Genomic DNA, 16,894 nt, shown 5'->3' on the forward strand with positions numbered 1-16,894 from the left:
GAACAGCAAGAAGCTCTGCACTGCCTCTTAGTTGCGGTGTTCTCTGGGTATGTGACTACATCAACAGTTCTTTTTTGTCTTCTGAACTTTTGCTGATCAGTACAGTCCAGATCCTAGCAGGGAAAGAGGGTAAATTGGTCAGTTTTCTGACTGAATTAGTAATCCTCTCTTCTGTGGAATCTTGCATAACTGTTTCCTGCTTTTCAAGTATAATGTTAATGTTATATATCTGTTCTTCCTGACTCTCTAGATAAAGTTGTGAGGCAAGGATGAACACTAGAACTCTTCAGTTTCAGATGGTAAATGGCTAACCTTACTCTTCTGTTGGTTGTTACCTTAATGTAGACTCCTCTACTTGGGCTGTATGAACTCAGTGCAGCCTTCTTCTACTGTATACTTTCTGTGTCTACAGATCAGGTCATGATTGCTAGCTAACATCCTTCTTATGATGTGTGATTTAAAAAAAAATAAAATAAAAAATCATTGTAAAACATCTGGTTATATATGCACAGAATAGATAGAATGAGTACAGAAAGAATCAAATAAAACAGTGTAAAGCAGCAATATTTGGGACCGGAATCTTTTGTCTTGTCCTGTGATAGAAGAGAAAATTGGGCACTCTTTGAAATATTTTGGATTAAAAGGGAAATATCATCCTGTGACCTTTGAATAGAAACTCTAGATTCATCACCCTGTGGAATAATGAAAACCTTCAGGTTGCAAGTAGACAGTAGGAGTAGGAGGCTGTTTTAGTTCTAAGGCAAGACAACTTTGCACCAAGAACAAAGAAATCAGGGAAACCTAATTATTGACATTCTGATATAATCCTATTTGATCCAGTAAACGGGAGGGACTGATTTCAAGTTTTTTTCTGGGGGGGGGCAGGGGGTGGAAGGAATCTCAAATCACGAGAATTATCGACTTTGTATTTGGGGCAAAAAGCAAAGTATCTTGACTTCAGAGCTCAGATGTTGAGCTCTCACTTGCGTTATGCAGGTGTCTTGATTTATTTATTTTCCTATATCATTCAGCTCCATTTAGAATAGGTGGACTTGTATTCAGGTAATCATGGTTTGTTTTTTGAGGTGAAGAGCCTTGTTTAGAGATGGCACTTAACATGTTACGTTGTTGCAATGTGTAATATCACACAGCAGTCTATGTTTCACTCCATGGGCAGCTGAATGTCATCTTTGCATAGAGTCATAGAATCACAAGGCTGGAAAGGACCTACATGATCATCTAGTCCAAACATCCTCCTATCACCATTACTTTCCACTGAGCTGCTGGCTGCATCTCACCCTAGGGAGTGAGTAGTTCATTGGCTGTGTCATGCAATCATATCACAAAAGCCTTGGGTATTGTGATCATTTAATCTACCCTTAATGAAGCCTGCCAAATCAGCTTACACTGTATGTCACTGTTTTCTGGCCTGGCTGCTTGAACCTTGGCAATGATTTCTGCCTCTGAAGCAAGGAAAATATAGGCCTTCATCTGGGAGTGTTGGTTGAAACTGAAATCTATGGGACACTCAAACAGAAATCCACCCTTGATCTGTATCCTGTGTGTCCTAGGCTAGGTGCAATCAGATAGTTTTAATTCCCATACTGACCATTTCCTTGGCTGAACTCAGGCAAGATCCTTGCTGGGACTGAGATCAGACTCTGGACCTACCTATTCTCTGGGGTAGGCTAGTGTTCAGGAACCCTTGCTAGTAGAGTTGATTATTGAATCTTTGAGTACTGAAGTTGTCTTCTGTCTCTTTGCCAGTCAGCCTTTGTGAGAAAGGATAGGTGTAGGCAATGATTTCAAGATAATGGGTATGTAAAGTTCATTTGGGGAGGGTATTTTCTTCTAACCAAGATGAGGATACCAAATTCATAGAGGGATTTTAAAATTTCTTTCTTGGTATTCCCTGTTAGCAAAGTCAGACAGCTCACTGCTAATGTGGTGGCTTTTGTGTGTGTCATCCCTGTGAACTATTTAAGCACAGGAGTCTTGACAAGAGGATCTGTAAGCTGCTAGTCATGCAGTTAGAAACTGACACCCTGACCACCCCCCACCCCCTGTGTGTTTCTCTCTGAATCTTTCTCCCTTTTTCTGCTAAGATTTTTTTTTTCCTCATCCAGATCACATTAATTCAAGTAGACAGAAAGACCTCTTCTTTACAAGAAGACTATGGGAGGTAAGACACTGTAGTATCAAAAATACCATGTCTGATAAATGGTCAATAGCCTGGAATTATACATAGCTTGTCTATGTAAAAACCTAGCATGAAATGAATTGAGATGGCATGTGAAATAGAGATGTGTCTGGAATGAGGCATGTCATTTTGTACAAGCATTTCTATTGACGCTTCTACCTTTGAGCAAAGTGGTTGTAATGCTGTGTTATTTGTAATATTTTTTCATAGGGCTGATGTAAAGACATGGGAAAAGATATGGGAAACATATAATAAATACTGTTGGTATACAGTTTTAGATAACCACTGTAAATCTACCTTTCTCAGCTGTAGGATAGCTATCATGTTTGGTGTCGTGCCAAACAATGTCCAGGTCACAATAATTCTATTCAATGATTTCTGTGCTTATTCTTTGAGAGACCATTATTGCACATCCTAAGCTGTCAAGAGAAGCTTGTACTCCTGGGGTGAGTTAACCGTGCTGGAAGGAAACAGCAAGTTCACAAGTTACAGCTGCATCTCTGCATGCCCGAGTTCTATTGTGTATGCAAATCTGTCTTTTGTCAGTCTAACTGCCTTCTCAGCAGTATCTCAGCCAAATCACTTGTGAGATCAGAAATCTGTGTAGCTTGAAACCCCCAGGTAACTAAAGAAAGAGTTTAGGATAAGAAATGTAAATGCTGTAATGTTTCTTCTTAGGCTAACTTAATAGAAGTACACTGGAAGCAGAGAGACACCCAATGTCCCTACACCCTATTATATGCTTGGGGAAGCAGCAAGTGACCTCGAATTGAATATTTGCATAGTTAAGTGGGGATTGATCCAAGTTCATGCTGCCTCTGTGCTAAGCTGGCAAGATGTTACTTAACTTGGTCTATTACTGTGCTAAAGCTGATAATCCATGCTGGGAGAACTTACACAGCTACGAGAATTATTTGAGCTTTCTCATTTTATGTCAAATGTTTGCTTTAAAAAAAAAAAAAAAAGACTCATTAGTTTCACTTCTTTCCCATCTTTTGTTATAATATTCATTTCTCAGTTTGTCCCTCTTTCTGTCTTTGTGCAATGTACTCTTTGAAGTTCAAGGTTTTACACAGCAAAATGTCAGAACTACATGAATTCAGGGGTCAGCTTAGCTCTTTCTCAGAGTTTTTTCATTTTATTGCTTTTCTTTTGAGTATGCTGTCTTTCCTAGGACACTAAATGAATGTTTCAGTAGACATTATCTAATTACTATGTGATTTGTATGTAGGATTAATTCAGAAGGGGAAGAATATTTTTTTTTAATTGCTATTTTATTTTAGAAAGCAAGAGATCTTTTAAAATATATTTTGGTGGTTATGTCCTCTGCATAGAAAAAGAGAACTCCCAGTCTGGGAATTGCTGTTGCAGGGGGGTTTGCTTGGAGCATGTTTTAGCCACTTGAGTTGGCTACTACTTTTTTTTTTTTTTTTTCCTGACCCCCCCGGACTTGGTTCTTGAATAGCTGCTTAGAGAAACAACATCCTGATCAACACCTGCCCCCAGGCAGCATAAGTTTTCCTTGTACACAAGACAGGAATATAAAGGTTGTGTGGTTTGAACCAATGCTTCCTGCTTTCATTGCCCATCTACAGTGTGTGTCCCCTTGTGCAGTGCAGGAGGATCTGAGTTAAGCTTTTGGAAAATGTTCTGTAGGCAAGCTGCTCTCCTGTTTGTCTTTTGAGTATGTACAGAGGAGAAAAATCAGTGCCCATGTGTATTAATGCATGTTATGCTAATACAAGTTGTGAGATTGGCAGGTCTGAAGAGAGAGTGATCCACTGAGTTATGATACAGATACCTCAAAGGTAGAGCTTCACTCATTTTCTCATCTTTTGATTCAACTGGGATGGAATTGGTTTTTTTTTTCAGAGTGTCTGGTACACTGGGATATTTTGGCTCCAGAAGAGAAACAGTAACACTGATATTTATAGTTGCTGCAAGCAGTGTTGTACAAAGCCAAGACAGTTCTCAAAAGGACCCAAGGAGCTGGGAGGAAACAGAGTTAGGAGAGCTGATGGTAACTGGCCAAAAGGGGTATTCCTTACCATATGATATGTGGAAAGAGTTTAGAAGGGGCTGGGAGTTCATCGGGCTCTCTTCTGCTGCTCGAGGGTCTAGCTGGGTATAGATTGGGGTGGTGAGCAATTGCTTTGTGCATCACTTGTTACATACACTCGTGTGTTTGTATATATATATATATATATATATATTTGTGTATATACACACACACACACACATATATATACGACTTATATATATGCAAAGATTCATAATTGTTATCCTTTTACTATTTTCTAGGTAAATAGGTTGTGTGGGAACTGTTAAATCATGGCCTGAACCTCTGATTTACCACCTGAGATGAGCAGAGTTATCTGTGGGAGCACAAGTGAAAGCAGTTCACCTGTGTGAACAGAGGGGATGGAGCCTGGCTGCACCTCTCCTAGACCCCATTTAAGGGCTGAGTGCCACTGGAGTTTCTGGAGATTGCTTCTCTTGAAGTTTTCCCTGCAAGCCTACACAGGTGAGCATTTTCCATTTGTTTCTGATTATCCCTTTCCAATGTGATAATCCTTCTAGCTTTATGATCTGTGGATACCAATCTGACAATGCCTTTCTTTATATTTGTTTGACTAAACGCACGTTTATCTCAACCCATGAGTTCTACTTTATTTTTCTTTCTGATTCTCTCACCCACCCTCCTACGAAGTGAGGAAAGTGAGCCAGCAATTGTGTGGTGCTTCACCACCTGTCAGGTGAACCACAGCACTTGCCCAGCAAAATTTTTCAAACTGAAGTCACTGATTTATTTATTTTTTTAATTTTTATTTTTTTATAAACAGGTAGCTCTGATTTCTTAACCATTTGACTTGTGATTTCTCTTGCCAGTAAAGAGGTTATCTGCAGGCATGGCTGGCAGGGAGGCACAGCTCCTTACCTGTTTTACAGGGCTCACTAGCCGCCTGTTACATGATTATCACTGTGTCATTTCCAGCCAGGTAAAGACTTTCTCAGCCTGCACAACCCCAGTACCAGGGACCTCATCTTCTCATCATCCCATCTCCCAAATAGAATCATAGAATGGCCTGGGTTGAAAAGGACCTCAAAGATCATCTAGTTTCAATCCCCCTGCAATGTGCAGGATCACCAACCACCAGACCAGGCTGCTCAGAGCCACATCCAGTCTGGCCTTGAATACTTCCAGGGATGGGGCATCCACAGCCTCCTTGGCAACCTGTTCCAGTGCTTCCCCACCCGAGTGAAAAACTTTCTCCTAATATCTAACCTAAGCCTCCCCTGTCTCAGTCTGAAAACATTTCCCCTTGTCCTGTTGCTGTCCAACCTAGTAAAAGATAGGATCTGATAGATCTGCTCTTCCTGCTGTGGTTGTGGATAGGTTTGTCTCCTCTGAGCTGAGAAGAAAGCCATATAGGCAGCAATCTGCCTTTTAAGGTTTTGTTCCATTGCACACTGTGCCTTGCTGACTTGAGGCAGTGCCTGAAAGGAAGCTGTACAAGTTTTAACGTGGCACCATTTCATAATGTGTAATAAGCACTACTGAGGCTGATATTTCAGTTTTGAACAGAGTAGATGTAGTGAGATCCTTGTAGCTGGAAGAATAAATAGGCTGAAAAATCCTCTGCACTTCAATATACAGTATTGATTGCTTGCATTGTACTGTAATGTCAGCTGAATGCCTTCCTTTCTCCTCACTTTCCACCCAGTAACACTTTCTCCAATGGGCAAGCTGACTGTCCATAGTTTTCACAGAAACCATTCCCAGCTGAGACAAGTGCCTCCAGGGGAAGTTAAGGGAATAGAAATGAGAGGGATGTGTGACATTGTTGTACGATCTCTGCAGCATCCCCACACTGTAGCAAATTCAGCTATGCTTTTCTGGGTTTATTTTAAGTTCACAGATTTGGACTGTATGACTGGAACCTTGTCTTGGCAAGTTAATTGTCTGCCCCTCCCTTCTATAGAACTGGTTGTGCAGATGGAGGTACAGAAATATTCTGCATTGACACTGAAGTGACCACATCTGATAAGAAAGTCCAGAGCTCTAGGAATTGTTGTGTATGGGAGGATTTAAATGGTAAATGGAAATTTCCCCCTTTTGTTAACTCTGCTTTTCTGAAAGAAGTCAGGAAAGACAGGTATGGAAATAATTCCTTCTGGAGAGGAGTATTCTTGAGTGATCTGTCAGCTAATGACTCTGTTCTTTTGGGGTATGAGCACATGTGGCTTGGCAAAATGTATGATTAAAGATCAGGATGTTTTCAGAATGAGTTAACTCAAGTCCTAGGGTTTGTTAGCTGACGATAAAGAGCTATTTATTAAATGTACTTTAATGTCACTAAAGGCAAGCATGGAATCACATTTCTAAAATTGTTTTGCATGTTTTTTTTTAAATGGTGTTGACTGTTTTTTTTTTGTTTGTTTGTTTTATTTTTTTTCCCCCTCCTTCAAGTGCAGTAAAATGATGTTCATTCAGGACTGAATGTGGCCATGGCTACTGATGAACATTCTGGGAATATCTTCATCCTGTCATCTCTCTGCTGCTCTATGGGGAAAGCAGGCTGACATGGTTATTAATCTGGCAGCTGTGTTGTGTGCACATGGGAAGCAGGTAGGGCACAGCATATAGAAAATGAGTAGCTTTCAGAAATCAGCCTTCCTTTCACTGCTGCGAGGCTTGAAAGGCAAACTAAAAAGCTTTCTCCTTTTGTAATCACCCGTTGCTGGAACAGTGCACAAATATTACAAATACAGTGGCAAACGTAAGTATTCTTTGCCTGCAAGGTGCTTTCAGGTGGCTAATGGGGATTTCTATCTTGGTGTTCTGCTTGGAAAAGCAGAGGGATGAAAGCTGAAACCATCCTGAGAGTGAATGCTTCTCTGCAGTATTGTTTCGGCTTTCAGTGGAGGAGCTGCTGAGAGAAAGGGATGTATGAAAGCTTTCCGGAACAAATAGTTTGCAGTTGTTTGTTGATTTCTGGGGACTCCTCACCACTCTGTGAGCGGAGAATCCAAGTAGGTGAAGGAGTTGCCTCTAGATGGTTTTATGCTTATTTTAGATATTACTAGATATGCAGTGAGAAAGGTATTGTACATTACTGTAGAAAAGCTAAAATTAAATTGTCTGCATAAAATACTGAGTAAGCGTTTTTTGAGAAATGTAATACTGTGTCTAGTCACATCAATTTATGCAAAAACAAAGGCACAGTATATGGTATACTGGGAGAGTATTATTACCTCAGCTTAGCACACAGTGTGCAGCAGTGACTGCAGACAGATTTGAGTGCTGATGAATTAATTAAGCATTACAGTGATGTTTCCTGTCTATATGGAAAAAGTTTGAACTTTTCATATCTTGCAGGTGTGGATGTCTTTTCTCCTCTGTGGAATACTTGAAATTCTAAAGTCAAGTACTATAGGTATGTAAACTTGATATGTAAGAGTACAAGTTTCTCTGTATGAAGTACCGAAGTTCAGCTAGCCCAATATCCTATGTCTAACAGCAGCCTACAGCAAATGCTTAGGAAACATGGAGCAAGACAGACTTGTAGTTTACATTTAACTATGTATCCTTCCATCCTTCAGAAAGCTGCAGTTCAGTGCCTGGCTCAACCATAAATATCTCCTTGTATTTAGCAGCCTTTGCATGTGTTGTAACTCTTCTTCAACATCTGTAAACTTAACTGAGGCAGCAAACCAGACTAAGGGGACGTAGCCTCTCTGGGCTCATGTGGGCACCTGGGTGGACATCCCGAGGGGGGAAGGGGCAGTCCACACTGACTGTGGGGGAGCTCTGGTATGTGGAGTTTCCCTTGAGTGCTGAGGGAGGAGAGGGCTGTCATGGGTGTAGGTATGTCTATGTGTGCTGAGGGAGCTGACAGGTGTTTGCTGAACTGCTCTCTGTTGTGTTTGACAGGTCTTGGAGAACAGAAGAGGGTGCCTGAAGACTGGAGAATAGCCAGTGTCACTACAGAAAGAGCAAGAAGGAGGTTCTGGGAAACTACAGGACAGTCAGTCTCACCTCTGTTCCTGGGAAAGTGACACAACAGCTCGTTCTGAATGCTATCTCAAAGCAATTGGAAGAAAAGGTTATGAGGAATAGTCAACATGGATTCATCAAGGGGAAATCAGGCTCAACCAACATTATAGCCTTCTATGATGGCATCACTGGCTGGGTAGATGAGAGGAAAGCAGCGGATGTTGTCTATGTTGACTTCAGCAAGGCTTTTGATATTGTCTCTTGCATTGTTCTGATAACAAAGCTGAGAAAGTGTGGGATAGATGAGTAGACAGTGAGGTGGCTTGAGAACTGGCTGACTGGTTGAGCTCAGAGGGTGGTGATCAGTGGTGCAGAGTCCAGTTGGAGACCTGTGACTAGCAGGTCAGTGACTAGCTCTCAGGTCAGTGACAAGTAACATTAAAGACATTGATCTATATTTTGAGTATGTGCAGTGTGCTGAATATAGCCTTACAGCACCTTTCATCCTAAGAATCATTCAGATCTTCTCAGAGAGGAGTGCCCTTAAAGCAGCGATGTTGAGAGTATGTTGGTTTTGTACAGGCTTACGATGTAGTGGCCTGCCGAATAGTTATTGGGAAGTGTTACTTTTTGAAATGTAGCTTGGTGTCCTGCTGTGCTCTTGAAATGTAACTGATGAGTTACTGCTGTGGTGATGCATATAGATACTTCATTCAATCACTGTGATTACTTTATGAAGTCCTTTAGACTTATCTGGTAAACAATAAAAATCAATGAAATTACTTATTACGTTGTCTGCAGCTGCTGAAAACTATATTATAAGTTGCATGAATGGTAAGAGACATGACAGATATGACAATAATGTGATAGAATTAACATGTGTAGAAATTGTGTGAAGTTTTTTGTATGGTTAAACTTTAAAATAGTGTTCTTGCTGGAGAGAAAAAAAACAAAACAAAACAAAACCAGGCAGAATATTACTTAATTTATCCTATTTATTGTGCTTTGCTCAGTATGACTGGAATTAGATTCCCTTAGGATGAAATTAAACTAGAAGATCAACTCTTGGGGTGAATCAGTTAACTTTGGAGTAAAATAATAATTGTTGCATTTTTAGTTTATAACTGTTATGCATTGCAGAACTGGAAAACAAAACTAAACAGCAACAACAAAAAGACACCTGTACAATTGAAAATAGATATTGTCCAAATGACATTGCTGGAGCTCTGAAACTAACCACTAGTGCAATAATCATTAGATAAATATCTAAGATATAACTGTCTGCCAGGTCTTGGGAACAATCAGGTAAAAGTGACCTTCTGCCTCTATCTGTGATCATCTTATCAGGGGTGATGGCTAAGCACTTCAGTTTGTTGTTTATTTTCTGTTCTTCATTTATCTATAAGAACAAAGAAAATGTAACACTGATGTGACTTTTGACTCCAGATGTTAGAAAAACATCAGCAAATTGTTCTCACCAAGCATGCAGTCTCTGCTGCCAGAAGCTATGAATTGCATCCAGACTGACTCTTTAGACTGTATTGATTCCAATGTAAAAGCTCACTGCCAAGTATAAGAAACCTGATTATATTGCTTTCATTACTAGTTGTGTCTTGCAGGCCAGACAGTTCACAGAAAAGGGACAAAGAAGGATCTAAAAGGATTATACCATTTTTCTAAATCACTATTTGTTATGCTTAAGAGAATATATCCTATCTTTAGCCAACTGTCTTTATCATTCCCTGAAGATTCACCTGAGGATGTACTTGTGTTGCACAGAAGATAATAGCACTGTGGTTTTGAGATGCCTGATCTTCTTGCCAATGATTTAAGAGGTCTTAGGAGGAGCACAGACTGTGACAATTAGTATTTACTGAAAACCTCTTTAAAGGCGAGTACCCCAGCAACTCTATTTCAGGGCATAAATTGGGTCGAGCAGCTGGACCGGGTGAACCTCTTGAGGTTCAACCAAGTCAAGTGCAAGGCTGAACCATGGTCATGCCAGCTCTTGCTGTCAATACATGCCAGGGGACAAAAGTATCGCGCATAGCCCTGTAGATAAGGATTTGGGGGGTACTGCTGCACAGCAAGCTGAATGTGAGCTGGCAATGTACCCTTACAGCCCAGAAAGCCAACTGTGTCCTGGGCTGCATCAATAGAAGCATGACCAGTAGGGCAAGGGAGAGGCGGTACTGCCCCTCTGCTCTGCACTGTTGAGACGTCTCTTGGAGTTCTGCATCCAGATGTGGAATCCTCAGTACAGGAGAGACAAGAAACTGTTGAAGCACATCCAGAGAAGGGCCACAGAAACAATCCAAGGGATAGAAGACCTCTACAACAAGGGCAGGCTAAGGGAGCTGGGGCTGTTAAGCCTGGAGAAGAGAAAGCTCCAAGGTGATTTGATAGGTACTGAAAGGCTGCTAAAGTGGGGTGCTGAGAAATAAGGAGATAGACTCTTTAGCAGGGTCTGTTGTGATAGGAGAAGGGGAAATGGTTTCAAACTAACAGAAGGGAGATACAGACTGGATATTAGAAAAAGGTGTTTTTAAAATAAGGGTGGTGAGGCACTGGAACTGGTTGTCCACAGAGGTGGTGGATGTGCCCCGTTTAAAGTTCCCTTCCAACTCAAATGATTCTATAACCCTGTCAGTGTATGAATTTATCTTCCCAATAATATTCTTATGGTGTAATTAGCATAGAAAATCATTCTCCAGAATAAGAGCCATGTTCTGTTGGTTCTATTTATCTACTGTTCCAGAGTTCAGACATCTAGAGAAGAGCAAGAAACAAATAGGAAGAATGATAGGGTGACACTAGAAGGAGAAATCATTGCTGTTCTTCAGTATCAAACTGTAGGTGGAAAGGGGTTAGTACAGTCTTTTCCTGTGATTTTTCTTTTTCTTTCTTTTTTCCTCCATAAATTTCTTTTACCTGAGCTCAGGTAAGGGTCATTTGAATCAACTATCAATACTACAGCTCTGAGGCTGTTATTTCTGTTTTATAGTAGAAATAAGTCTGAGGTATGCCCTTCACAAAGAGTATATCTGTGGTAAGTAGGCAACGAATAGTACTAGAATACATCCAAACAAACCTTTAAGAAGTAGGTTACAGGTTAAGGTAGAAACATATTCTAAAAGTTATGTGGGTTCAAGTTAAGCTGATCTACATGACAGTTAAAGACTTGAACAGTCCTGAATACAATAGGAAAGGACAGTGATTAAAGTAATGCAGCATAGTGCAGTGTATCTTAGAACATATATTAAATATGGGGTGGAATATAAATGGAAATGAGATTAACGTGAGCTGTGCAGAAGTAATTAAGTGATGTTCCCATGGAAATTAATTTGACTATTAAAAGTAGGTATAAATATTGTCTGAACTTTCTCTCAATGCCTAACCCAAACCCAGCTGTGCTGTCCTGGGCCTGTTACTTCTGAGCATTTACATTCTCCTACTCATCCAGCTGGCTGTCACATTGTATCTTGAATGTGTTTAACACAGAGTTATGTTTTAGTATCCTTTCAAACATGTGCGAGACAGTGCACAATGTTCCAGTCTGACGAAAGGCTTTTGAATTTCATGCTACTCAAGTGGATTCTACTATTGTTTTATTAAATTAAGACTGTGAAGTACCATGATTTTGCCAGCCCTGTGTCTTACTTTGGTTTGTAATCCCCCTGAGCAGCGAAGGTCAGAGTGTCTGTTCTAATTATTCTTATTTTTCTTGAAGAAGAAAAAGAAAGAAAACTAACATTATTGTGGATTTCATATAGCTGTGGCTTTGACAATTGATGATTTTGTGATTTTTTTTTTAAATTTTTTTATTTTTTAATATCCTCTTGGGAGAATTGGTATTGTTAGTGGGAAAACTGTTCAGTTCTGCAGTTTGCAGGTAAAACAACAGGAGGGTGATGCTAATTGAGTGTAAAGGATGCTGATGTATTCACACAATATTGTCTTAAAGATAATATAAGAATAGCCATGTGCTCAGCTTTAGGAATGCATGATGTCCTTCATCTTAAGATGGATAACATCATTTACCAAAATATGTTTATGGTTTTGTAAGTGTCAAATCCAGAGATGTTTCTGCATGTTTTTGTCTCTCTTAGGGGAAATAATTATGCACTACCATTTAGGAAACACCTACTTGCTTTCCAGCCTCGGATTGTCTTTACAGATCTGTACATTGCTTTTGTGCCACAGATTCCCATGTTTTTGTTTTTTCTAATAATTATCACTTCTGAAATCATGCTCTGTGCTGTGAAGGTGCACTCTGCTTAAAGGAGGAAAAACAGCTTGTCTAGAGCAATGAGCTTATATACAGCTAATATTTTTAAATGGCACTTATAAAACTTATATTTTCTTCTGTAAACAGGTAAGCTATAGAATAAATTGTCAAGGAAGTTTCTATAACTTTTTGGCCTTAATGCTAGATAAGATCAAGGTAAGGGGGAACCAAAAGGGTTTGGGCCAAAATCTCTAGGATCTTCAAGCAGTTTGGTTGACTGCCATTGACACCAAGGTGCTTGCAGCCTTCTGTGCAGCTTGGCCTGTATTCAGGAGGGTTGAGCAGCCTTTCATTTGTTGCTAGAGAGGGGCCTGTACATAAACACAGTGTGCAGCACAGCTCCCAGACAGATGCAGCAGTTTGTGTCACAACTCATGCTAGTTGTTTAGCAGGTGCCAGAGCAGGTGTCCCTGTCAGGGAAGAAGCTGTGACCCAAAAAAGGGACCCAAAAGGAAGACTAAAATGTGTTACTAATTGTTACTAATTGAGGTGAGGCCCTTGTGACACAGAACAGAGGAAAGGCTGAGGTACTGAATCCTTTCTCCATTCAGCTTTTCACTTTGCAAGACTGACCTCTAGGAATGATCTCAACAGCAGTAAACAGGGAAGAGAAAAAGTGAGCTTCAGTTTTAAACCTCTTCCTTATTTCTTTATACACAGCGATCTTGTTCTAGTAAAATGCTGTCTGTTGCAAGCCTTCCTTTGATTATTCCACAAACACAAAATGATGTTTAGCTGTTATGTATATACACTCTTGCCTCAAGCTATGCAGAATTTCTGTGAATGTTTTCAGTTGGATATCTTTTTATGCAGTCTTCAGTCATCAAGGCTTTACGTAGCTAAGGAAAAATATACCAACTCATTTATGAGTGGATATTGTGAAGAATGTAAGGAAAAGGATTCATTGGAGTTCTGCAACCTCAAAATTAGTTCATAGGGAAGCACAGATGATGACAAAATCCTATTTAATATACAGATTCCTTTCCAGTACTCAGTACTGATAATAAAATCTCTCAGGCACACCTTTGTCTAACTGCTTTATAATGAATACATGCAACTATTTTGCTCAAACACTGCTCCTAGAGGTGCATGTGTACATGTTGTTGATGTTGTTTGTGGTTTTGTTCATTTGTTTGTTTTAGATTGTTTTGAGTAGTGTTAATGCAGCGGAGACCTCTATATGATACAATTGCAAGGATTATTGACTGCTGCTTACTGAATTAAGTGAGGCAGTAGGAAGAATAGAGTAACAGAAGAACAACTGCAAAGCTTGACAGAAATAGCTACTTTACTAGTTGATGCAACTTAAAGAAGGTCACCGCTGCAGCCTGCAGTTGGTCTGTTATTTGAACTCTTTGAAAACATCCAAATTTTCACATTGAGCAAGCTGATTTAATACTACCAGTAAGAGTTGATCTGAGTACTGTATGTTCCCAGTTGTTGATTCAAATTCTGGTGAATTTTGATAGCTTTAATTCTCACTGTGGTTTATTGGTGTTTTGTTTTGTTTCATTTTGGTTTTTTTTTCTTTTTTCAGTTGACTCTGCACTTCTTTAGACTAATACCGTGGATCATAAAACATGACTGGTTGAATGTAAGGAGCATAGGATTTTGAAAATTTTGAAGCTGTGACAAGGCTACAGCATTCTGAACTCCAAAAACGCAACCTGAGTATTTTAACTTGACATCAGATTGAGAGAATGGCTCTAGGTAATTTCTGGTTCCCCTTATTTCTTCCATCTGCTGCTAATAAAAATGAACTCGGTTGAAGTTTGGGTTATAATATTATTTTTAGTTGCATATTATCTCATCCTAGTCTTATGATGATTCCAATATCTCAAAATACTGCCCTGCCTATTGTGGTTCAGCCTACAAAATTAACTGTTGATTATGCACAAGTATGAGGAAGTATCTGTAAGGGGAATATTCAGTGCTTTCCTATTTAAAAATTGAATCATAGCCCTGATGTTTTGAGCTGTAAGGAAGGCAAGCAGCTTAAAGAATGAGTGTCCAACAGTTTGTTGAAGAAATGCTTGATTTATCTGTTGAATTCTCAAATACATGTTTTGTAAATGAGAGAAATGTGAGAAATTTCAAGCAGATGTATTAGGTATTGGCTGCCAGGTTTAGCAAATGTCTGTTTTTTCTAACCTGTTCCATAGTTACTGTGACTTGATAGTAGAAACTGAGATAGATGTCCTATAGAGCAAGGTAAAGGGCACCAGATTAAAAATTTGTTTCCTTTGTCTCATTTACAGTTGTCAATACTGCAAGAGTTCTACCCTTTTATAAAATTCTTTAATCCTGAGAAGTGTTAGGCTGATAGCAATAAAAGTTCATGCCTTCTCTGCATAAGTAGCAGTCTGGCATACAAATAGACTTAGCCCTTCCATGGTGATAATCAAACTAATTTCAATAATGCATATAGTCCTTATTTTCTGTCTAAATCTATATTGTGCCTAGAAAGATCTTAGGCTTTTAAGTTGCTTAAGTACTTCAGAAAATCTTGACCTTCAGATATTTTGAAACTTTTAAAAGTTTCAAACAGAAAATACATATTTTGTATATTTTGTATTTTGTATACATCAACAGAAAATACATATTTTGATAGCAGATGTTATCATCTGCTATGAAAGCTATCAGTTCTTTTGTTTTATCAGTTGTTATCAAATCCAATCTAGAAAGGAACTATTAGAAGGGTCAGTAAAGCTTAAACCCTCCTAGACATGTCTGAGCCTGATGATCCTTAAGCGAATATGAACTGGCTGTTGTGCTGTTACTTGGGTTTCTGGGATGATGGTTCTAATACTTTGTTCATCTTACTATTCTGTTCCTGACAAACGCTCTGGCTAGCCCAGGGCAAAACCGTATCTAAAACTGAGTGAAGATCCTGAACAATACCTCGATGTGTTTATATTATTGCTCTTCTCATGTACTCTCTCAGATTAATTCCTTGTTGTCATTTTATGATTGTTATTCCCATTTCACATCATGTAGTACACTGGGAGTTAAGAAGTGAATGTTGGTTCAAGACATCAGAAGTGAATTTTGGTGGTATGGCAGCAGAGGAACACTGACAAAATGGCACCTGACATCCAGGAAGTGTGTATGAAGTAAAGGTGTGTCATTATTCTGTGTGTGGGGGGCGGGAGAAATGCACCCACTGACCTTCATTGGTGCTTGTTGAACACTTGTGGGTGTGAGCACAGAGAAGGTGGTGTGTAGGGAACTTCAGCAGTGGTGATAGTGATCGTGGGTTATGTGTGCTGGTGCAGATTTTGATGTGCACAGCCTGCGACCTCATGTTCATAGCTGGCAAAAATGCTTAGCTAATGGTGGTGACCATGTTGACAAACAGCATTTTGTAGCCCAGAATTTGCTCTATCAGAGTTACTGTGCTCATTTTAACTGTTGTAGTTTCCACGAAAATAAAAAGGAAGCATTACTTTTGGAGAAAAAGCACATGGCCCGTGACAACTTGTCTTCATTCAGTGTGGTGTAAATGGGTTGGACGCTGGTGTGATACACCATCTGGACCATAACCTGTTCCCTCAGGTCCTGGGTGCCTTTCTTAAGGGCAATCCATCGGACTGGGTAACATGCCAGGTGAAAGAACACCTGAAGAGAAACTTTCCCTCATAACTCAGTCATTTGTGCTACTGATATGTCCTATTTGGGCATAGCCCATTGGTGGAAGCAGCAAATACTCTGTACCATAATTGTGTCTGCTCCATAGCCTTATTTTGTACCATTGCTACAATGAGAAAGAAAGTAGCCAAGGAGAGAATGAAACGAATTTAGCAGAGGAGCAGTGCAAAGCACAGAGATTAGGTGAGCATTTCCCAGCAGGCTGTGTGAAGAAGTTAAAAAATACAAGCCTCTCTACAAAACAAATAAATAATATCCTTCATCTGTCAGGTGCCCTTTTCCCTTAGTAACAATATCTCTGAGCTCAGGGGTTTCTCCTGATGGGGCAGGGGAGTGTGGTGGAGAAGAATTCCTTTAAAATACATATTTATTTCAGTTATGTTTGTGGATCCATTCAACTCAGGAAGGAGCACTTAAAGCACAACTGACTGTTAAAAGGAACACTGAAGTCAGTGAAGGACTGATTTCCCGCAGCCAGCTGTGCCAGGTGCCGGGCTGTGATGGGAGCAGCTGTTGGGGGCTAGCTCTTGCACTGAGGGCGGGCGGCAAACGGGACCCCACAGGACCGTCAGGTGAGCGGGGCTGGTGCCTTCAGCTGGAAAGGGCGGAACGCTGAGGGGAGAGAAAGAGGCGGGAAGAAAAGCGGCGGGAAGCGCCTGTGGTATTCTGGGTTCTGATTGGTTGGCGTGCTTCAGGGGACAGCTATAAAAGGTGCGTGCGCGGGCAGGTGCGTGAGGCGTTTTCCTCAGAGTGTGAGAAG

At 40.1% G+C, this 16,894-nt stretch overlaps 2 long non-coding RNA genes across 3 annotated transcripts; both read left to right on the plus strand.

Annotated features, from left to right (window-relative positions):
• The first annotated feature begins 263 nt into the window (after positions 1-263).
• LOC107316611 lies at positions 264-10,137 on the plus strand. Of its 2 annotated transcripts, XR_001556475.2 has the most exons (7): positions 264-299; positions 2,127-2,182; positions 4,502-4,724; positions 6,672-6,830; positions 7,581-7,638; positions 8,136-8,394; positions 9,947-10,137. It is a non-coding gene; the product is annotated as an uncharacterized LOC107316611 (long non-coding RNA). The 2 variants fall into 2 exon arrangements; XR_001556473.2 differs by lacking the exon at positions 9,947-10,137 and having other exon boundaries at positions 8,136-8,984.
• A 3,260-nt stretch (positions 10,138-13,397) lies between these two features.
• Positions 13,398-16,646, plus strand: LOC107316612. The gene is made up of 3 exons (XR_001556476.2): positions 13,398-14,196; positions 15,484-15,605; positions 16,511-16,646. It is a non-coding gene; the product is annotated as an uncharacterized LOC107316612 (long non-coding RNA).
• Positions 16,647-16,894: the final 248 nt, after the last annotated feature.

This window comes from Coturnix japonica, chromosome 7 (assembly GCF_001577835.2).
Source record: "Coturnix japonica isolate 7356 chromosome 7, Coturnix japonica 2.1, whole genome shotgun sequence".
Classification (NCBI taxonomy): Eukaryota; Metazoa; Chordata; class Aves; order Galliformes; family Phasianidae; genus Coturnix; species Coturnix japonica.